At 34.6% G+C, this 24468-nt stretch overlaps 1 protein-coding gene across 1 annotated transcript in view; it reads right to left on the bottom strand.

The window, feature by feature from the left end:
• WDPCP (WD repeat containing planar cell polarity effector) overlaps positions 1 to 24468 on the bottom strand; it is a 347887-nt gene that overhangs the window by 224448 nt on the left and 98971 nt on the right.

The following is a 24468-nucleotide window of genomic DNA, read 5'->3' as shown; positions in this document are numbered from 1 at the left end:
GAGCCCAATGTGGGGAGTCTTGGTGGGGCTTGATCCCAGGACCCTGGGATCATGACCTGAGGGGAAGGCAGACACTTAACAACTGAGCCACCCAGGTATCCCTGTGTGTTCTGATTATTAATTGCTGCTTCTGAACAGAGAGATGCAATGAAGTGACATCTCCTCCCATTGTCACAAGCCCTTTCTCCTTTGAAATGAATTTCACAGGATTTCAAGGGCCCTCTTTTCTCTTCACCTTTTGCTTTTTCCTCTTTTGAGAGTCAGCCATTAAAGACTAGGACACTTAAAAGCCATTGCATTTGTAGTAAAATCAGAAAGTGACATTGTATACCCAGGGCAAAAGCTAAAAAATGAACTGAGAAGACATTAAGTTTATACTTTAGGCTGATTCTTGGCACAGAGACATCTAAAACAATCAAAAAATAAAAACAATAACAAAAAACAGTAAACCTTGAGTAAGGAAGAGAATATGATTTCCAGAGTTACCACATTATTAGATTCAAATATCCACATTCAACAAAAACAATAAAAAAAATCATAAGGCATACAAAGAAACAGGAAATTATGGTTCTTTCAAAGAAAAAATAAATCAACAGAAACTGTCTGTGGGAAAACCTAATGGTAAATATACTAGACAACTACTTTAAAACAACTGTCTTAAAGTTGTTCAAAGAACTAAAGATGTAAAGAAAGTGAAAAAAAATGTGTGAGTAAAATGGAAATCTCAACAAAAAGAGAACCTAAAGAGAAACGGAAAAAGAAATTCTGGAGCTGAAAAGTACAATAACCAAAATGAAAACTTAAATAGGTGTATTTGAGGCAGATTTAAGCAGGCAGAGGAAAGAATCAGTAAACCTGAAGAGAGGACAATCAAAGTTCAGAAACAGAAAAAAGACAGAAGAAAAATGAACAGAGCCTTAAGGACTTGTGGACAAGGACCAACATATGCATCATAGGAGTCCCAGAAGAGAGAAGGAACAGAGAGAATATCTGAGGGGATAATGGCTGAAAACTTCCCAAATTTGATGAAAGATGCAAATATAAACATCCAAGAAGCTCAATGAACCCTGAGTAAGGTTAACTCAAAGAGACCCATACAGGCACACATAATCTAACTTTCAAAAGTAAAAGAGAGAATGTTGAAAGTAACAAGAAAGAAATGAATTACACATAGAAGGGATCCTTAAAAAGACTATGACTAGATTTCTCATCAAAAACTTTGGAGGCCAGAAGACAGTGGAAAGATATATTCAAAGTACTCAAAGAAAAATATCTGTCAACCAAAAATCTACATCTAATATAACTGTCCTTCAAAAGTGAGGGAGAAGTAAAACATTCCCATATAAACAAAAGCGGCAACCACTAGACCTGTGTTAGAACAAAGGCTCATGAAGATTCTGTAGAGTGAAATAAGGACACCAGATAGTAACATGAAGCCCTGTGGAGAAATAAAGATCCCAGTGAAAGTAAATAAATACATGGGAAATTATAAAAGCCATTATTGTAACAAAGATTTGTAACTGTACTTTTTGTTTTCTATATGATACATTAAAAAAAGACAATTATTATTTTAAGGCTGGTGTTATTTTAATTTTGGCTTGTAATTCCACATCATGTTTTCTACACAGTTTAGGAAACTAATACATTTAAAAAGATTGTTAGTGTATGTTTTGGGTCACACAATGTGTAAAGATGTACAATAGTCCCCCTTTATCTATGGTTTTGCTTTCCACGGTTTCAGGTACCCATGGTCAACCGTGGTCCAAAAGCCAGTGATCTTCTTTCTGAAGTACTGTCAGAAAGTCAGTAGCCTAATGCTGTGTCATAAGGCCTGCATCACATGCCTCACTTCATCTTATCATGTAGGTATTTTATTATCTCACATTATCACAAGAAGGGTGAGTATAATATAATAAGATACTTTGTGAAAGACAGACCACCACATTCATATAACTTTTATTACAGTATACTGTTATAACTGCTCTATTTTATTATTAGTTATTGTTGTTGATCTATTACTGTGCCTAATTTATAAATTAAACTTTCTCACAGGTATGTATGTATAGGAAAAATACAGTATATATAGAGGTCAGTACAATCTGTGGTTTCAGGCATCAGCTGGGGTGTTGGAACATATTCACCATGGATAAAGGAGACTACTGTAATTCTTTATAATGAACAACTGAAAGGGGTGGGGACAAAACTGTAAAGATAAAGAAACTGACTTCTTGTATATTATTTAAGTTAAACTAGTATAAATTTAAGCTAGAGTGTTATGACTTTAAAGATAGTTAAATGTAATACTTCTGATAACCACAACGAAAGTAAGTATAGAAGATACACAAAAGGAAATGAAAAAGAAATTTAAACATTTCAATACAAAAACTCAACTAAACACAAAAGAAGACAGTAATGCAAGAAATGAGGGACAAAAGCACTACAGAACATACAGAAAACAAATAGCACAATGACAGAAGTCCCTCCTTATCAGTAATTACCCTAATGTAAATGTAAATTCTCCAATCAAAAGACAAGATTGGCAGAATGGACAAAAACATATGACCCACCTATATGCTGTCTATAAGAGACTCATTTGAGACTCAAAGACACAAACAGGTTGAAAGTGAAAGGATTGGAAAAGATATTCAATGCAAACTAAAAGAGAGTAGGGGTGGCTAACTAAAAGAGAGTAGGGATGGCTAAAATAACAGACAAAAGACCTTGTTTTATTTTTCCTTAAGATTTTATTTATTTATTTGACACAGAGAGAAAGCACAAGCAGGGGGAGCAGCAGGAAGAGAGGGAAGGAGAAGCAGACACCTCTCTGAGCAAGGAGCCTGATGCAGAGCTTGATCTTCAGACCCTGGATCATGACCCAAGCTGAAGGCAGGTGCCCCACAAAATGAACTTTAAATCAAAAAAGGTTACAAGAGGAGCGCCTGGGTGGCTCAATGGGTTAAGCCTCTGCCTTTAGCTCAGGTCATGCTCCCAGGGTCCTGGGATCGAGCCCCGCATTGGACTCTCTGCTCAGCAGGGAGACTGCTTCCCCCTCTGTCTGCCTCTCTGCCTACTGTGATCTCTGTCAAATAAATAAATAAAATCTTAAAAAAAAAGGTTACAAGAGACAAAGAAGAACATTATATATATTAATAGAAGGTTTACTAGAGCAAGAAGTAAGACTATCATGAACATATATGTACCTAAAGACAGACTATCAAAATATATGAAGCAAAAACCAACAGAATTGAAGGGGAAAATAGAAGTTCTAAATAATAGTTGGAGACTACAAGATCCCACCAACAATAATGGATAGTATAACCATACCAAAGATATGCAAGGACATAAACACAATACACCAGCTAAATCTAATAAACATATACAGAACTCTACCCAACAATACAAGCATTTTTTTTCAAGTGAGCATGGGGTACCTTCCAGGATGTACCTTATGTTAGGTCACAAATTAAGTCTCAATAGGTTTCAAAGATAGATTTCACACAAATTATCTTCTCTGACCACACAGATGAAGTTAGAAATAAATCACAAAAGTAAAACTGGAAAATTAATGAAACTGGAAATCAAACAGTACACTTTAAAACATATATTTTATTTATTTATTTGAAGGAGAGAGAGCATCAATAGGAGGAGGGGAAGAGGGAGAAGGAGACTCCCCACTGAGCAGGGAGTCCAATGTGGGGCTTGAACCCAGGACCCTGAGATCATGACCTAAGCCGAAGGCAGATGCTTAACTGACTGAGCCAACTAGACACCCTAAGTGATACACATTTAAGCAACCAATGGATCTGAGAAGAAATCACAAAGGAAATTAGAAAACACTTAGAGAGCTGGGAGGGGTCAAGATGGTGGAGAAGTAGCAGGCTGAGATGACATCAGATAGCAGGAGATCAGCTAGATAGTTTATCAAACCATTCTGAACACCTACAAATCCATCAGGAGATCGAAGAGAAGAAGAGCAACAATTCTAGAAACATAAAATCGACCACTTTCTGATAGGTAGGACCAGCAGAGAAGTGAATCCAAAGCGATGGGAAGATAGACTGCTATCTTGGTTTCGGCTCAAGTCATGATCTCAGAGTTGTGAGATCCAGCCCTGTGATGAGCTCTGCACTTACTGTGGAGTCTGCTTAAAATTCTCTCCCACCTCTCCCTCTGCTCCTTCTCACAGCTCTCTCTAAAATAAATAAATAATCTTAAAAACAAACAAACAAACAACTGAAGAATTGCATGCTTTCCCGACTGAGCCAGCTAGGTGCCCTGCAACGTCAATTTTTAAATGTTGACTCAAATTCTTAAAGTGTGTGTGTGTGTGTGTGTGTGTGTGTGTGTGTGTGTGAACTCTTATGGATGACCATGACTTTGTGACTGCTGCCTAACATTATTATGTAACTGTCAGTATGGAATAAAAGTAGGTTAAAAAGTCATGAGAAAATATTAAAATGATGTTAGGACAAGGGTCCTAGAGAGTTCAGAGAAAATATAGTTGGATCTATGTGTTCTTTCTTACGCCAAAATTATTTTCAGTGTTAGAAGAATAAAAGGTAGAGCATAAAGTTATAAAGGTGATTGAAAAAACCTGAGGTGAATGTTTTTTATAATCCTGGGGAGAGAAGATCTAAGAATTAAGAAACCATAATGTAGGAAATTCATATATTAGTTAAGCTTCTCAAACTCCTCAAGGAACAACAAAACGCATATACTAGATTAAAAAACAAATGCTAATTCGGGGGAAAATATCTGTATATGAAAGATGATCAATAATATCCAAAGTTTGTTTAAAAATCCATAAAAAAGATAGAAATTCCAATGGAATGGATAGACAGCTGGTGAAAAAAATTACAAATGGTCAATACTTTAGAAAGATCCACACATATCCACCAAAGATATGTACATGAATAGCAACATTTTTTATAACAGCCCTAAACTAGACACAACAGAAATGTCCCTGAACAGTAGATGGATAAATAAAATGTCATATATTCTAACAGTATATGTCATGAAAAGATAATATTTGGTAATAAAAATGAACTTACTGCAACATACTACAACATGTACTACTCTCACAAATACAATGTTGAGTACAAAAGGTAAACACGAAAGAAAATAAAAAATATAATTTCACTCATATAAGGTTCAAAAGGAAGTAATGCTAATCTATGCTGTCAGAATTTAGGATAGTGGTTATCTTTGGAAAGGAGAGAGGATGATCAGGCAGTGTCAAAAGGGGGTTTCAGAAGTGCTAGTAAAGGGGGGTCTGGGTGGCTCAGTGGATTGGGCCTCTGCCTTAGGCTCAGGTCATGATCTCAGGGTCCTGGGATCAAGTGCCACATCGGGCTCCCGGCTCAGCAGGGAGCCTGCTTCCCCACCCCCCTGCCTGCCTCTCTCCTACTTGTGATCTCTCTGTGTCAAGTAAATAAATAAATAAAGTCTTTAAAAAAAAAAGAAGTGCTAGAAAAGTTCTATTTCTTTACTGGGTCAGTGGTTATGTACGATAATTCATTTACAATTTGCTCATTTTTCTGAGTATATGTTAATTCAAGAAAACATTTTCAAAAAGTAATTTATTTGAGGAAAAACCAATAACAAACAAAAAATAACAGTGAAACAAATCAATAGCATATATGATTTCATTACTCTACTAAATCTATGTCTCATATTGTATATAAGCTTTCTTGGGAATGAATGGATAAAGAAGATGTGGTTTATATGTATACAATGGAATATTATTCAACCATAGGAAAGAAGGAAATCCTAGTATTTGCGACAACATGGATGGACCCTGAGGGTAGTACACAAAATGAGATAACTCAGAGAAAGACAAATAGTGTGTTGTATCACTTACATATGTAATCTGAGTAAAAAGTCAAACTCATAGAAACAGAAACCAAAGAAGTGGATGCCAGGAGCTGTAGGGTAGGGAAAACAGGAAGCTGTTTATAAAAGGGCATAAACTTTTTGCTCTAAGATGAATAAGGTCTCAGGATTTAATGTATAACATGGTAACTAAGTTGATAATACTGTACTGTCTTATTGAAATGTGCTAAAGGGTATAACTTAAATGTACTCACCAAAACTAAGTAAATAAATATGTGAGGTGATGGATGTATTCATTAACTAGATGAGAGGAATCTCTCCCCCCAACCTTTTTTGCTATTTTTTAAATTTAAACACAGGAGCAGCCAATTATATAAGCCAATTAATAACAAAATTAAAGGAACACATTGATAATAATACAATAATAGTAGGGAACTTTAACACTCCAATCACCGCAATGGACAGATCATCTAAGCAGAAGATCAACAAGGAAACAACGGCTTAGAATGACAAACTGGACCAGAGGGTCTTAACAGATATATTCAGAGCATTTCATCCTAAAGCAGCAGAAAACACATTCTTTTAGAGTATGTATGGAACATTCTCCAGAATAGTTCACATACTGAGTCATAAATCTTAGGCCCCAACCAGTAGAAAAAGACTGCTATCATACCATGCATATTTTCAGACCACAGGGCTATGAAACCTGAAATCAACAAGAAAAAATTTGGAAAGACAACAAATACCTGGAGAGTAAAGAATATCCTACTACAGAATGAATGGGCTGACTAGGAAATTAAAGAAGAAATTAAAAAATACATGGAAACAAATGAAAATGAAAACATGACAGCTGAAACCTTTGAGATACAGAAAAGGAAGTCAGACATACGAAGGAAATATATAGAAATATAGGCCTTTCTCAGGAAGCAAAAGTCTCAAATACACAACCTTACACCTAAAGGATCTGGAGAAAGAACACCAAATAAAGCCTAAAACCAGCAGACATAGGGAAATTATTAAGATTAGAACAGAAATCAATGATAGAGAAATTAAAAAAAAAAAAACAACGAAGCTAGCAGCTGGTTCTTTAAAAGAATTAACAAAACTGGTAAACTTCTTGCCAGACTTATAAAAAGAGAAAGAACCAAATAAATAAAATCAGAACTGAAAGACAAGAGATCACAACCAACATCACAGAAATACAAACAGTTATGAGATGATTATGAGCAATTATACACCAATAAATTGGGCAATCTTGAAGAAATGATAAATTCCTAGAAATATATAAACTACCAAAACTGAAACAGGAAGAAAGAGAAAACTGAACAGAACTATAACTAGCAAAGAAATTGAATCAGTAATCAAAATCTCTCAACAAAAGAAACTCCAGAGTTAGATGGCTTCACAGGTGAATTCTACAAGGCATTTAAAAGAAGAATGAATATCTACTTTTCTTAAACTATTCCAAAAAACAGAAATGGAAGGAAAACTTCCAAACTCTTTCCATGAGGCCAGCATTACCTTGATTCCAAATAAGAAAAAGACTCCACAAAAAGGGGAATTACAGTCCAATATCCCTGGTGAACATGAATGCAGAAATTCTCACCAAGATACTAGCCAATAGAATCCAACAGTAAATTAAAAGGATTATTCATGGTGACCAAGTGGGATTTATTCCTAGGCTACAGGGATGGTTCAATATCTGCTAATCTATCAATGTGATACACCACAATAATTAAAAAAAGGATAAGACCCATATGGATCTCTCAATAGCTGCAGAAAAAGCATTTGACAACACACAGCATACTTTCTTGATAAAAACCCCAAGCAAAGTAGAAATAGAGGGAAAGGACCTTAACATCATAAAGGCTACAAAGTAAAGTCCTACAGCTGGTATCATTCTCAATGGGGAAAAACTGAGACCTTTTCCACTGAGGTCAGGAACTCAACAGGGATGTCCACTCTTACCACAGCTGTTCAACACAGTACTAGAAGACAGAGCCTCAGCAATCAGACAACAAAAAGAAATGAAAGGCATCCGAATCATCAAGGAAGAAGTTAAATATTCACTCTTCACAAATGACATGATACTCCATGTAGAAAATCCAAAAGACTCCCAACCAAAAAACTGGTAGAACTAATACACGAATTCAGCAAAGACACAGGATATAAAATCAACCTACAGAAATCTGTTGCATTTCTATACACCAATAATAAAGCAGCAGAAAATCAAGGAATCGATCTCATTTACAACTATACCAAAAAATGATAAGATATCTAGGGATAAACCTAACCAAAGTATTAAAAAAAATCTGTACTTTGAAAACTAGAAAACACTTATGAAAGAAAATAAAGAAGACACAAGTAATGAAAAATATCCATGCTCATGGATTAGAAGAACAAATACTATTCAAATGTCTATACTACCCAAAGCAATCTACATATCAGTCCAACCTTGATCAAAATAACACCAGCATTTTTCAGACAACTAGAACAAACAATCCTAACACTTGTATAGAATCAGAAAAGACCCCAAAGAGCTAAAGTAATGCTAAAAAACAAAAGCAAAGCAGGAGGCATCATTATCCTAGACTTCTAGCTGTATTACAAAGCTGTAATCATCAAACCAGTATGGTACTGGCACAAAAACAGACATACAGATCAATGGAACAGAACAAAGAACTGAGAAATGGACCCACAGCTATGGTCAACTAATCTTCAACAAGGCAACAAAGAATATCCAATGGAAAAAAGATAGTCTCTTTAACAACGGTATTGAGAAAAGTGGACAATGACATGTAGAATGAAACTGGACCATTTCCTTATACCATATACAAAAATAAACTCAAAATGGGCAAAAGCTCTAAATGTGAGACAGGAAAACATCAAAATCCTACAGGAGAACACAGGAAGCAACCGCTTTGATATCATCTGAAGTAACTTCTTCCTAGATATGCCTCCTGAGGCAAGGTAAACAGAAACAAAAATAAACTATTGGGATTTCACCAAGATAAAAAGCTTCTGCATAGTGAAGGAAACAATCAACAAAACTAAAAGACAACCAATGGAATGGGAGAAGATATTTGCAAATGACATATTTGATAAAGGGCTAATATCCAGAATATCTATATCTATCTATATATAATCTATACAGGACTCCTCAAAATTAACACCCCGAAAATAAATAATACAGTTAAGAAGTAGGCAGAAGACATGAACAGACATTTCTCCAAAGAAGACATAACAACGGCTAACAGACGCATGAAAAATGCTCATTTTCACTCATCGTCAGGGAAATAAAAATCAAACCCACAATGAGAGACCACCTCACAATGGTCAGAATGGCTGAAATTAACTCTGGAAACGACAGGTGTTGGTGAGGATGCAAAGAAAGGGGAACTGTTTTGCACTGTTAGTGGGAATGCAAACTGGTGCAGCCACTCTGGGAAACAGTATGGAGGTTCCTCAAAAACTTAAAAATAGAGCTACCCTATGAACCAGCAATTGCACTACTGGGTATTTACCCAAAGGATACAAAAATGATGATTCGAAGGGTCAGATGCACCCTAATGTTTATAGCAGCACTATCACCAATAGCCAACTATGGAAGGAGAGCCCAAATGTCTATCGACTGATGAAGGGATACAGAAGATGTGTTTTATATGCATGTGTGTTATATATATGAGGTATATAAGATATATGTATCTTGCCATTTGCAACTATGTGAATGGTACTAAAGTGTTATCATGCTAAGCAAAATAAGTCAGAGAAAGACAAATACCATATGACTTCACTCATATGTAAAATTTAAGAAGCAAAACAGATGAGGATAGGGGAAGGTAAGGAAAAATAAGATAAAAACAGAGAGGGAGGCAAACCATAAGAGACTCTTAACTGTAGAGAACAAACTGAAGGCTGCTGGAGGGGAGTTGGTGGGGGATGAGCTTAATGTGTTATGGGTATTAAGGAGGGCACTTGTTAGGATGAGCACTGAGTGTTACATGTAAGTGATTAATCACTAAATTCTACTCCTGAAACCAGTACTACACTATATGCTAAGTAACTTAAATTTAAATACATACACATATACATACATACATATATATACATATATATATATAAATAAAAACGACTTATATTGGCTCTAGAAAATTCACTTCAAGTATATTAATATAGGCAGGTTAAAACTTAAGGATGGAAAAATTGTTATGCAAACACAAAAATAAAGCAGAAATATCTAAATTGACATCTGATAAAGACTTAAGAGCAAAGAAAATTACCAGAGACAGAGAGATATCACATAATGGATAAGTCATTTCACCATAAAGACAGAGTATATATCAAACATCAAAGCTGAAAATATGTGAGGAAAAACTGATAAAACTGAAAAGAGAAATAGGCAAATCACAATTATGGATGGAGACTTAAACACTCCTCTCACAAAATGGACAGAATAACTAGACAGAAAATCAGTAAAGTCATGTTATAATTCAATAGCACCATGAACCAGCTTGATCTGTTGACAGTTATAGAACATTCTACCCTAAAATATCAGAGAACACATTCTTTCCAAATATCCTGGTCATAAGACAAACCTTAACAAATGTAAAAGAAGTGAAATCATAGAGTGTGTTCTTTGACTACAATGGAATCAAACTAGAAATCAGTAACAGATAATAGGAAAATCTCCACTTATAAACAACACACTTCTAAATAATCAAAGAGCTAAAGAAGTCTCAATAAGCAAAGAGAACTTAACTGAATGAAAATGAAAATACAACATATTAAAATGTGTGAGACACAGTGAAAGCAGTAATTAGAGGGAATTTATAGCACTAAAAGCTCATACTGAAAAAAAGGAAAAGTCTGAAGTCAATAATCTAAGCTTCCTTGGTGACTACACTGATTGTAGTAATGTAAAATAATATACAACTCTGGTTTCTCTTCAGATCGTATAAATCTTTCGCCTTTTACTAAAATAATATACAATAGGTAATGTATAGAATTGTTGAATCACTATGTTGTATACCTGAAACTGACAGAATATTGTATATCAACTATACTTTGATAATAAATTCTTCTAAAATAAAATTAATTAAATTAAACCACCCACAGAAAAATAATCTAAGCTTCCACCTCAAGAAACTCGAAAAAGAAGAGAATAAACCAAAAGAAGGATAAAAATAATAAAGATGAGTGGAAATCAATAAAATTGAAAAAAAAATCAGTGAAACAAAGGGCTGTTTCTTCAAAAAGAGCAATAATATTGATAAACCTCTAGCAAGACTAACAAAGAAAGAAGACACAAATTAACAGTATCAAGAACAAAACAGGGATTATCACTGCAGACCCTCTAGACATTTAAAGGTTAGTAAGGGAATATTACAAACAACATACACATATAAATTTGACATTTTAGATTAAATAAACCAATACTCAACAAGTACAACCTATCAAAACCAATCCAATATGATACAGATAATCTGCATAGCTCTATAACTTTAAGGAAATTGAATTCATAATTTTAAAACTACCAAAAAAGAAATCTTTAGTCCCAGATTTTTTTACTTGAGAGTGTTTAAAAAATTAAGAGAATTTCTACATTATCTCTTCCATAGAGCTTAAGCAGCAAGAGCACTTCCCAAGTCATATAATGAAGCCGGCCTGGTTGGCTTAGTCAGTATTACATTTGACTCTTAATCTCAGGGTCATGTGTTTAAACCCCACACTTGGTGTAGAGATCACTTAAAAATTTTTCTTTATAAAAAAAAAAAAAAAATTAAAAATTTACCAAAAAAAGAGACTACAGATAAATAGTCCCTCATGAATATAAATGTAAAAATTCTTTTTAAAAAATATTTATTTATCTTAGTGGGGAGGAGAAAGAGAGGGAGATAAGTAGACTCCCTGCTGAATGGGGAGCCCAATGTGAGGCTCCTTCCTAGGACCATGAGATCATGCCCTGAACCGAAACCAAGAGTTGGACACTCAACCAAATGAGCTACGCAGGCACCCCTAAAAGCAAAAAATTTTTCATACAACATTACAAGTAGATTACAGAAATATGAAAAGAATTCTGTGCCACTCCCTGGGGTTTATTCCAGGGATACAAGGCTAGTTTAATCAATGTAACCTACTATCACAGATGAAAGAAGAAAAATCACATATTCTTATCAAGTCATACAGAGAATGCATTGGGCAAAATCCAACAATTATGCAAGATAAAACCCTCAGGGTGGGGGTGGGGGGGAACAGGAAAAGAGAAGGACTTCCGTAACTGATAAAGAACATCTTTAAAAAACCTACACCTGGGGGCGCCTGGGTGGCTCAGTGGGTTAAGCCGCTGTCTTACGCTCAGGTCAGGATTCCAGGGTCCTGGGATTGAGCCCTGCGTCGGGCTGCTTGCTTATCCCTGCTTAGTGGAGAGCCTGCTTCTCTCTCTCCCTCTGCCTGCTGCTCTGCTTACTTGTGCTCTTTATCTCTCTGTCAAATAAATAAATAAAATCTTTAAAAAAAAACCCACAAAAAACAACAACAAAAAAAAAACCCTACACCCTACAGTGTTCTTAATGGTCAAACTGAAATGTTTTTCCCTAACACTGGGAACAAGGCAAGGATGTCCCCTCTCACCACTTTTTCAACAAAGTGCTAGAAGTTCTAGCCAATGCATTAGGGAAGAAAGGGTAATAATAGGTGTTTCTACCAAAAAGGAAGAAAGAAATCTGCCCCTATTTGCAGATGACATGGTGGTCTATGTCTACAAAAAAGTCTTCCAAAATTAATAATTAAATTCAGCAAGGCTACAGGATAGATCAACATACAAATATCATTTATATTTCTATATAATAACAATGAACATGTATCCACAAAACCAAAAATACAATACCAATGACAATTAGTCAAAAAATATTAAATGCTAAGATGCAAATCTAACAAAAGTTGTATAGGATTTGTATGCTGAAACTACAAAATGCTAGTTTAAAAAAAGTAAAGAAATTCTAAACAAATGGAGAGACATAATATCTTCATGGATAAGAAATTAAACATAGTAAAGGTGTCAATTCTGCCTAAAGTTGAACACAATTTCTACCAAATTAAAAGCAAGATATTTTTTAGATACAGACAAAACCATTCCAAAATTTATATGGAAACACAAAGGAATTAGAACAGCAGAACTATTTGGAAAAAGAAGAATATGAGAAGCATCAGTCTACCTGATTTCAAGAATCATATAGCTATAGTAATCAAGACTGCATGGTATTGACAGAAAGACAGATACATAAAACAATGGAATAAAATAGAGAAACCAGAAATAGACCCACACCAATATGTCCAACTGATTTTTGACAAAGGTGCAAAATCAATGCAGTAATCTTTTCAACAAATGGTATAAGAACAACTGGATATAAAAAATAACAAAATAAAACCCAAAAAAGCCTCAACCCAACTCTCACACTTATGTAAAAATTGCCCAAAATGAATTATGGTCTTATATGTAAAATATAAAACTATACATTTTTTGAAAAAAAAAAATAAGGGGTGCCTCGGTGGCTCAGTTGGGTTAAACATCTGCCTTTGGCTCAGGTCATGATTTTGGGGTGCTGAGATTGAACCCTGCATTGAACTACCCACCGAGCAGGGAGCCTGCTTCCTTCCTCACTCTCTGTTTGCCTCTCTGCCTACTTGTGATCTCTTTCTGTCCCCCCCCAAAAAAAAAAAAAAATGGAAAGAAAGAAAGAAAGAAACCTAAGAGAAAGTCTTTGGTATATAAGGTTAGGCAAATGTATTTGATGCCAAAAGCACTACTCATAAAAGGAAAACTTGATCTACTGGACTTTATCACAATTAAAAAATTTTATTTTGCCAAATATTAAAAGGATGGAAAGATAAGCTACAAACTGAGAGAAGATATTTACAAACACATATGTGATAAAGGGTAAGTATCAAAACATATAAAGAACTCTCAAAATGTAACAATAAAAGACTTAGAAAATGGACAAAAGATATTGAGACATTTCACCAGACACGATCTACTAATGGCAAATAATTGTATAAAAAGATACTCAATTCAACATCATTATCCATTAGGGCAATGGAAAGTAAAGCAACACTGAGATATCACTACATACCTTTCAGAATGACTAAAATACAAAACAGAGGCTAAGATGCAAGGATTTAATCTGATGTTTATAAAGCCCTCAGTTTTAACTAGCACACCTTAAATAATAGCCATTCACATAAGACAAATAGCTCATTTATATATATATATTCATATATAATTCATACATATATGAATATATATAATTCATATATATACACACACATATATATACACAAATGCATACATTTCCCATATATATATATATATACACAAATGCATACATTTCCCATATATATATATCTGCCCATATATATATGGGCAGAAATATATATATTTCCCATATATATATATCTGGGAAATATATGCAATCACCATTAGTAAAAAGAAATTAGTATTAGAGCAGATGGGCACAGAGGGTATATGAGAAATCTCTATACTTTCCTCTCAATTTTCCTGTGAACCTAACTGCTCTAAACTGCTCTGAGAATAGTTTATTATTAAAAAAGAACTTTAACAGAAAGAATACATAAAAAATAAGAGCAGAAAGATGCCAAATTCTACCTAATTAATTGTCAATGTTTTAAGATACTGATTTTTCAACGGTTGGTATTATAAGTAATTTCACAAAAAGGTGAGGGGAATATTTGACTATATCAAGAATAACTTCTGACTCAGTAATTCCACTATTAGGAACTTATTCTTAGGAAATAATCAGATAAATGTACAAAGGGGTGTGTGTGTGTGTGTGTGTGTGTGTGTAGGTATGTGATATATGTGTGTGTGTGTGTGTGTGTGTGTATGAATATGGTGATTATAGCATTGATTATAGCAGCAAAACATTAGAAATAATCCATGTCCATAGATAGGTTGAATCAATTATGGTGATGCATCCTTATAATGCAAGATGTGAACCTATGTTTATTGACATGCAAAAATGGAAACGATATTATATTGTGAAAAAAATGCTACTTTTACAGTCAGAAAGCTATTTTTATTTTTGAAAAAATGTAGCTTAGTGTTTTAAAAACTATATTGACAACACACAGTCCTCTGGATCAGGAAAAGTTGAATTAATGGAAAGGCTTTAGGGTTAAACAACATTTATTTATAAAACCTATGAACTAAAGACAAATACATATCCTTGCATAGGAGTAATGACATGTGATCAGAGTCCCCATTAAAGATTTTTCCAAAGTAATGTCTCTTTTCCAACCACTTCAACAATGCTGAGGGCCACATGTTAGCTTTCTAAGGAAAGCTAATATTTGTTACCTCCCTAAAATTTAGACAGATGCTCCTTAGTTCTACAGGTACTGAAAAAACTTAAGTTTCTCCTTCTAGCAAATGTAATGAGATAGTTAATAAGGATCAGAATATATAGCAAGCTGAGTAGTATTATTTGAACATGGTTATCAGTAGGAAAGGAACGGGAAGAGGAGAGAATTCAAAAACTAGGAACAGAATGGTACTTATCTTGTTTCCTCCAGAAGGAGACAGATGGGTGAGAGTACTTACTATAATCAGAAATAAAGTTACATCATCTGTTCATAGTTTTTTTGAGTTTTATGAAGTTTAAATATACAATAAAAGGATGAAGAATTATTAAGGTTGTGACTACACTTTATCAAACACAAAGGAAGCAAATATATTTTATATAAAGGTAGACATATTATGAAATTTACTTATTAATGTTCATACATTATATGTCATGGTCTTTTCTTGAGCCATGAGATCTGCAAATGTAGTAACATCTGCCTAATAAACTGTTGGTTGTATTTTCTCTGCATGTTTCCCTTCAGACCTGAACAAGGTAGAATATCAAAGCAGAATTTCTCCTAGACTTCACAAAGCATTCAGGAGTGTCAATAGCCAAGAATCATCATATCTCTCTTACTAGCTACAGTTTGCACATACCATGCATGTCCTTCACCACATAGTAAGATATCTTTGGTTTTTACCATATTGGTAAAGGCTATCCTCATCCTTCAGCTTTAATACAGCTGTGAGTTTGTAAAAGAAGTGTCCATAGACATCTCTAGTACATACCAATTGCTGCTAGGGGGTATACTCAAAGGTACCTAAAGGTCAATTTAATACAGGGAATGTGAACAGGTCCTAGAGTCTTTTAATCCATCATTGACAAATGAAAGAGATTAAGACTTCATGACAAGAAGTATGAGGAGGCCATCAGCCGGGGCCAGTTTAGCATGTGAAATCAACAAATGCCCTGATCAGGGGGCTCTCGGGTGACTCAGTTGAACATCCAACTTTTCTTTTGGCTCAGGTCATGATTTTAGGGTCATGAGATCAAGTCCCAAGTCAGGCTCTGTGCTTAAGATTCTCCCTCTCCCTCTGCCCCTCCCATTCTACTCTCTCTCTTTCTCAATCTCTCTTAAAAAAAAAAAAAAAATGTCAGGTTTGCAGACACAATTCACTCACTCATAAACATGGCCTTTTACCCAGGTCCTAGAATATCACTCATTGAATAAAGGTACCAGAGAAAACAGTGGGGAGTTGAATGCAAGAGAAACTGACAGTGGCAAACAGTCCCAAAAAGACAACTGGAATTTTGGTGGAAAACAAATTTTGTACATCACAGATGAAAAGATAACTAATGAATAATGACTAACAAAAGTCTTAAGATTCATCCATTCAATTTGATGCCTAATATGCAGACCATCCCCACTTTTAGCTCGACCCCAAGAATGAATCCAGTCTATTTCTCTCACACTGGACAAAAGAGAGTTCCCTAAGGCCATTACAGTAATTCTAGTAAGACAGAATGGTTTTTGGGGTGCCTGGGTGGCTCAGTGGGTTAGAACCTCTGCCTTCGGCTAGGGCCACGGTTCCAGGGCCCTGGGATGGAGCCCCGTTCTTTGCTCAGTGGGGAGCCTGCTTCCTCCTCTCTCTCTCTCTCTCTGCCTGCCTCTCTGCCTACTTGTGATCTGTATCTGTTAAATAAATAAATAAAATCTTAAAAAAAAAACACACAGAATGGTTATTATCATAGCTTTCCAAAGAATGATGGTTTTCTTTAACAATGCAGCTTTTACCCCTTTTGATTTTTAGATACAATATCTGAGGGAGAATGTGAGCAACAAAAACAAAATGTAAGGACTTACTTCACTGGTATAGTTACATACACAGAAGTAATGCTGTAAGGAATGCCAGATTGCCAAACGAAATGCGGTTTGTATGTTTGGGCCATACCTCTGACTAACTACAGACGGGGAACCTTAAGGAAGAGCCAAGTATATTAAATTTGTTCATGAAATGGCCCTCAATTTATTTTTATCTATACTCTGCCAATTTTGTTTGGTATCCTAGTTTACTAATTAGGATCATAAACTTTTTCAAATTGCCATTATGGTAGAGGCCCCTCACCCCTTGGCAGAAATCCAAAGTACCCCCATACCCAGAGTTTTCCTTCCCAATCAGTCCTAACTGGGCCCACATGAAAACCAACCCCTTCATGTATAAAAGCACATCTTTCTAGGTGCTTTTAGTTAAAGGGCTTGAGGTTTTACTGTTGTTCCCTTCTGCTTATTTTCCCTTTTGTTCTTTCATCTTTTTTCTTAAAAAAAAAAAAAAAAAAAGTCTGTTCACGTGTGTGGGCCACTTTCTAAAGGCCACAATAAATGTTTTAAATCTGAGTACCATATCAAAGAGTAAAAGCCTCTTGGAATGCCATCATAGTGAATCAACCCTCCTGGGATTCTTTTCTTTTAAAATTTCATGTACTCAATAATTACAACTATGTAACTAAATAGGCATTTGAAAAAAGACTTAAAGAAAAACAATGGAAAAAAAATTGTGTGAGTATAGTGATGGAACTGCACTTATTAAAAATATCTTGGAGGGGCACTTGGGTGGCTCACTTGTTAAGCATCTGCCTTCTGCTCAAGGTTATGATCCCAGGGTCCTGGGATGGAGCCCCGCATCAGGCTCCCTGCTCAGTGGGAAGCCTGCTTCTCCCTCTCACTCCCCCTGCTTGTATTCCCTCTCTTGATGTCTCTATTAAATAAATAAAATCTTAAAAATACATATATCTTGGAACTATAGCTTACTTCATGGGAAAAACGTTAATTACTAATTTAATTTTTTAGACGTTATAGAGCTATTCAGATCTTCTATTTCTTTTTTAGTTAGTTTTGGTTATTTTTATATTTCTAAAAAAATGTCCCTATCATCTAATTTTTCAAGATTTTTGTAATGAAGTTGTTCATAGTAAACAGGACTATTTCAATATTTAAAATCCTCTGGTATGTCTATCATTAGGTCCCTTTTATATTCTTAATACTGTTCACTACTTTTCTATTTTACTAATCTTGTCAAAAACAAATGCTTAGCTTTATTAATCTTCTTACTGCCTTCTTTGTTACTTTAAGTTTTGAACTTTTATTATTTCCTTTTCCACTTTCTTTGAGGGTATTTTACTGATATTTTAAAAATTTCTTAAATTGCATAGCTCTTTCAGTTTTTCTTCTTTTCATCATTAACAGTTAAGGCTATGTATTTTCCTCTATAACTGCTTCAGAACTCACCTCTGAATTGCTCACTCAAACTCAACATGTCCAAAACTAATCTCAGGTTGTTTTCCCACACATCTATTCTTTCTGTGGTCTTACCAGTCTTGTCAATGGAACTCCATTTCTCCACTAGCTCTAGTCCAAACATTTGATGTCATCTTTGACTTCTCTTTCTGTCATATTCTTCATCCAGTCTATCAGCAAATGCTGTCAGCAAAACTTTCAATATATCCAAAATCCAACCACTCTGTCCTCATCCCTTTTGCTGCCTACCTGCTCTGAATGGTCACTATTTCTCACTCAGTTATTTCAGTAGACTCCCAAATGCCCTTATCCTTCAAAAGTCTATTCCTGACATACCATCTGAGTGACTTATTCACTCATTGATTCCAAGTCATCTACTGACTTTCCCTACTATTCAAGAGAAAAATCTCAACTCCTTATGACAGGCAACAAAGTCCTATATCACCAAGCCACTTGCTACCTTTCTGACCCATTCTCTTATTATTCTGCCATTCTGTTTTCTGCTCCAGTGAAACTGCTGGGATTTAACTCATAGCTCACCTTCTTAAGGAGGCCTTCCCTGACAACTTTATTTAAACTGCAGTCCACTCACTCCACCATTCAATATTTCCCTAATTACTGTCCCTGCTTTGTTCATCTTTGTGGAAGATTAGATAATGAAATTAGATTTCATTATCTAATATACTATATATTTTACCTACTTATTTACATATTGTTTCTTTCACTATAATATAAACTTAATGATGCCATAGATTTTTGTATGTGTGTCTGTTTTGTTCTTTGCTATAGTCCTAGTTCTAACAATAGTGCTGGCATGTGGCACTCAGTAATTAATTACTGAGTAAAGAAAACTAATTATCCTTTGAAATTTTTAAGGATTTATGGCCAGGACATGGTCAATTTTAAAAAATGTTTTTTTTGTTCCTGAGAAAGTGTAGTCTCCAATGTTGTATAGAGTACTCTATACATGTCCATTAAATCAAGCTTTTAACTATATTGTTCTAATCTTATATTTCCTTACTGATTATTTATTTGCTTAATCTATCAATTACCACATGAAAATAATTAAATCTGCAACTGTAACAGTGGATTTATCAATTTATTTCATCTGTATTTAACCTATGTTTATACATTTAGAATTGTTTTATCTTCCTGAATAAGAATCGATAATCAATTTTTCTGCCAATATTGATCTCTAGTAATCTCTACCAATGATTTTGCTCTAAGGACTATTTCTATAACATCACTAGCTCTTTTTTGGCTATACCTAGTACACTTTTTCCCATTCTCTAGTTTTTAAACTTGTTTTATGTGTCTCTTGTAAAAACTTACAAGAAAAATGTTTCAACAATCTTTGCAAATGAAAAATTTAGATCAGTTACATTGATAATGATTATTGATTTTAAAAACTGATTTCTACAACCTCATGTGTGTTTTCTTTTTCTTTTTTCTTTTTAATGTTTCTTCCCCGTATATGTTGTACCCTCCCAGTTCTTGCCTTCTTTTGGGATGCATTTTTTCTCATCCAACATTTTCACTATATTGTTTGAAAATATGTATTCTATTTCTATTTTTTAGTGATTACCCTAGAAATTCTACCATATGTGTTTTACTTAATAAAATCTAGTATTAATCAGTATCTTTATCTTCCTCTTAAAAAGTATAAAGACCAGAGAATGCTTTAACTTCATTCGTTTTTCTAAAAAAATTCCCCTATCTATTATTATTATTATATTATTTATTTCATTGTTTTTTTTTTTGATTGTTACTGTCCAGGATTTTTATCTTAATTTTAAACCCTTGAAGTGACATGGGTATTTGTTTCATACTATCAATTTTTTGTGTTCCCACAAGTTTAATATTCTTTTTGGCCCACCATTTCTTCTTGCCTGTTCATACCTTCCTCCCTTATAGTTTAGAGAAGATGCTATCCTTTAATGGTACTAGACTGATGTGGGCATCTTGGATCCCATCTCCCACTCTTCTTGAGCCCTAGACAAAGCCTAGGCGTTTCTTCCAACACTTTGAGTATACAGCCTTTGTAAACCAAGTCCTCCCTGCAGGTTCCAGCACATGCCCTCAAGGCAAACTTCGAGTTTGCTTACTCTTGTGGAATCAAGCATCCTTGTCATTTCAAACTCTGAGTGTTTCCCTTCGTTCCTGCCAGCTCAACCTTGCTTTAAGCAAATATTTTAAAATATATTATCCAACATTATTAGATGATCTGACCAGGAAGTTTTCTCTGCAAATATTCTGTCTTATTCCCTAAATATTCTTAGGTAACTGTTTTGGTATTCATAGTCTTTGAACTGATTTCATATAATGGGTTTTTACTTATTGTGTATGCTCCATTAGTGAAAAATGTAACTGAAAAGGCCATTTAGAAATCAAATTGGTTAACAAAGTTTTTAGTCACAAATGATTTTTGCTATCATATGATTTATCATGTAAGTTAAGAACCATTTCAAAAGCTAAGAATAATTTCCAAAACACTACCCTTTTTTCCTGAACTCTAAGTATAAATATTGACTCTAACATAATGTATATTTCCCTTCAAAACCTTATTATAAAAAATTTTCAAACATCTAGGGAAGTTGAAGAATATATTTAAACACCTAGATTCTACCATCATTTTACAATATTGTTTTATCACATATCCATCCATCTCCTTCCTATCAATTCATCTTACTTTTGGTTGACGTGTAAAGGAAATACAGACATCAATAAATCTACCTCAAAATTTCACAAATATCATATTTTTATTTCTAGGCAATAGTCCCCTTTCCCAACATTTGTTTACTATTTTTTAAGAACTGAAAAGCATGACTCTGTGTCATAATCACCTAATACCATTTGAGTCAGAAAATAGTAGTCTTATAGTTACGACCGGAAATCAGTAGAATAAATTAATTTTAATCCTTTATATATACTTCCACGTTGGGAAAATAAGCTTCATATGTGGCACATTCATTTGAAATGTTTACCCTTTTATTTCATCATATCTAGGGAGTTCCTGTATAGTTTCTATTATTTATAATGAAAAGCTCTTCCTTTTTAACACTTTCCTCTTCAGTAGTTCTAGATGACTATTCAATTTCATGAGACCAAGAAGTGAACAACCAACTTCTGAACTATTGCCATTTATTAATAAGAATATGTATTTGGTCTTTGTCCCATTCCTGGCACAGAGCTCCTAAAGTCCTTGGAACTTCTATTGACAGGAGAATCTTTTGTTATTCATAACAAGCCCCTTTTAGCCACACTTGAGTTTGTATTACAGAGAAGACTGTGAAGCCTCTAGGCTAGGGCTGGTTGCCAGTGGAGACAAGCACTAGATTAGAGGATTGGAAATTTCATCCCCAACCCCATATCTAGGGCTGGGGAGAGGGGTTGGAGGTTGAATTATTACCAATGGCCAATTATTTAATCAATCATGCCTATCTAATGAAGCCTGCATAAATATCCAAAAGGACTGGGATGAAAGAGTTTCTAAACTTGGTGAACATGTGGAGGTGCTCAGAGGGTGGCATTCCTGGAAAGGGAATGAGGCTTTATACATCCTTTCCCATATAACATCGCCTTATGCATCTCTTCATCTGGCTGTTCACTTACATTCTTTAAACATATTCTTTAAATACCAGCAATAGTAAGTAAACTGCTCTCCTGGGTTCTGTGAACCTGAGTAAGGGGTACAGGAAACTCCAACTGGTAGCCCAGTTGGACCAGAAGTTGTGGGTAACCTGGGGACTTCCTACTTGGCAATGGCCGCTGACAATAGGGACACTACTGTGGGACTGATCCATTTACATGTGGAGTCTGGCTTACTCCGGTTAGTGTCAGAACTGAATTGAATTGTAGGACATTTAGCAGGTGTCTGAGAATTGGTCAGTGTGGGGAAAAAAAACACCCACATATCTGGTCTCGATGTGTGAATAGAGAGTAAAGGAAAACACATGAGTTTTTTCTAGACACCTTCTATAGATTAAGTATCCAGCTTAATGATTTATGAATTAGACTACATCACCTATTTAAAATTTTACTATCATCAACATTTTATTTAGCTATCATATATATCAATATTATACCCCTGCTTTCTATCTTCAATGTGTAGGAGCAATGATTTACACTTACAGAAAGCAGTTCTTTATGAAAATTTATCATTTTGAACCACATATAAAAAGCTATTAAGAAGGACATGAGAAATATCTTTTAAAGTTTAGATTTCTTTGGATTTGAGGAAGCCTGTCAAGATAATTTTAACTTGCTTAAAGACAAAAAGATCCATAGTCTTCCTCTAATGTCAAATTAAAAACAAAATTTATGAGCAAAAATAGTTTCATAACTCACATAGATAATTGTTAATTATCACAAGATTCATACTACGACCTCACATTTTATATGCTGTATGAAATTAAAATCAGTGTAATATTTTTTCCTTATCTAAAGAGCCTAATCTGGACGCAGGCAATCTCAGTCCTCAGCTTTATCCAATTAGTGACCTAGGTACATCTCTACTCTCCCACGGTGCTCCTTCTCTTCATCTTTAATTTAAAATTCGTTACGATGGTCTTTACTATTTAGGATTTACTCCATTACCTAATAACTTTTTTTAAGAGTATTAATATACTGGCTAGACAAGGTACCGGTTATAATGCAATTCTAGCACTCTGCAAATACAAAAAGTATTGGCCTGTTTTCTCTTCCCCTAAGTAAGAGAACTTCCTTGGCAGCAGATTAAACAAAAAAAAAACAACAAACAAACAAACAAACAAAAAAATTCTAATTTAAGCTATTTCATTTAATTTCTTATAAACTTACTCTTCTTTTTTCATAATGTCATACATTAGCTACTGTCAAAAGAACTAATAACATCATTATAACTGAAACAATTGCAAAGCATGCAAAAAAGAAAATGTGAAAAACATAGTATACCCCACGGAAAAACATTCCAATTCCAAGTATAACCACACAAAGCTAGAGTCTATAATAATGACAACAGTAACAATAGCACCTTATCAATAATACATCCAAAAAATAATTGTAATACTGCATCTGAGGAAAAATCAATGAACAAAAATTGCACATTAGTAGAATGTCTGAACATCAGCAGGATATGAGCATGCTAGGGCCAGCATTGTGAAATGTAAAGCTCATGCACAACTAAACCACTGCATAAAGTCAGAGAAGGCCAGAACATAGCGAGGCCACAAAAACTATGCCTCAAAACATCTGTTTCATTTAAATCAATCTTTTGGGGGTCTTCGGGTGAGGAGGTGAATTCATTAGTTTTCTCCAGAACAAGGACAACAAAATATAGTCAGAACAAAGAACAAAAGCCCTACGTCCAATAAATGTGACATTGGTCCCAATACTTTTTTGGCATATGTTCACATTAGAAGATTGCTTCATTCAGGATGAAGAGTCCTTGAAATATGTTAAAGTCATTCAGATGAAAAGGCAAGATTCAATCACAGACTGTGATTAAAGCAATATATTAACATTTCTCAGCTTCCACAAAGACTCCCTTTCCAAAGGCTTCCTATTAGGTAGAGATTAAAGTGCACTTAATAGTTATTTGTCAAATGATAATACCATCTTACAGGGTTGTTCTGAGAAAAAAAGGAAGACACTGTACATAATTTGCTTGAAAGAGTTAAAAAGAAGTATATAGATTATAAATAAATCAAAATTCAATATTCAACTCGAAGTAGTATTTCCTTTTGGTATATGAAGTTAATTCTGTTATCTCCTGTTATAAAATACATCATATATAAAAAGTATACAATATATATCAATTAAAAGAATAATAGGGGCTGCCTGGGTGGCTCAGTGGGTTAAGCCGCTGCTTCGGCGCAGGTCATGATCTCAGGGTCCTGGGATCGAGTCCCGCATCGGGCTCCTGCTCAGTAAGAAGCCTGCTTCCCTCTCTCTCTCTCTCTCTCTCTGCCTGCCTCTCCGTCTACTTGTGATCTTCTCTCTGTC

The sequence above is a fragment of the Lutra lutra genome, chromosome 9 (assembly GCF_902655055.1).
Source record: "Lutra lutra chromosome 9, mLutLut1.2, whole genome shotgun sequence".
Lineage (NCBI taxonomy): Eukaryota > Metazoa > Chordata > Mammalia > Carnivora > Mustelidae > Lutra > Lutra lutra.
Note: the sequence above shows the minus strand (reverse complement) of the source record. Positions and strands in the feature narration are given on the sequence as shown.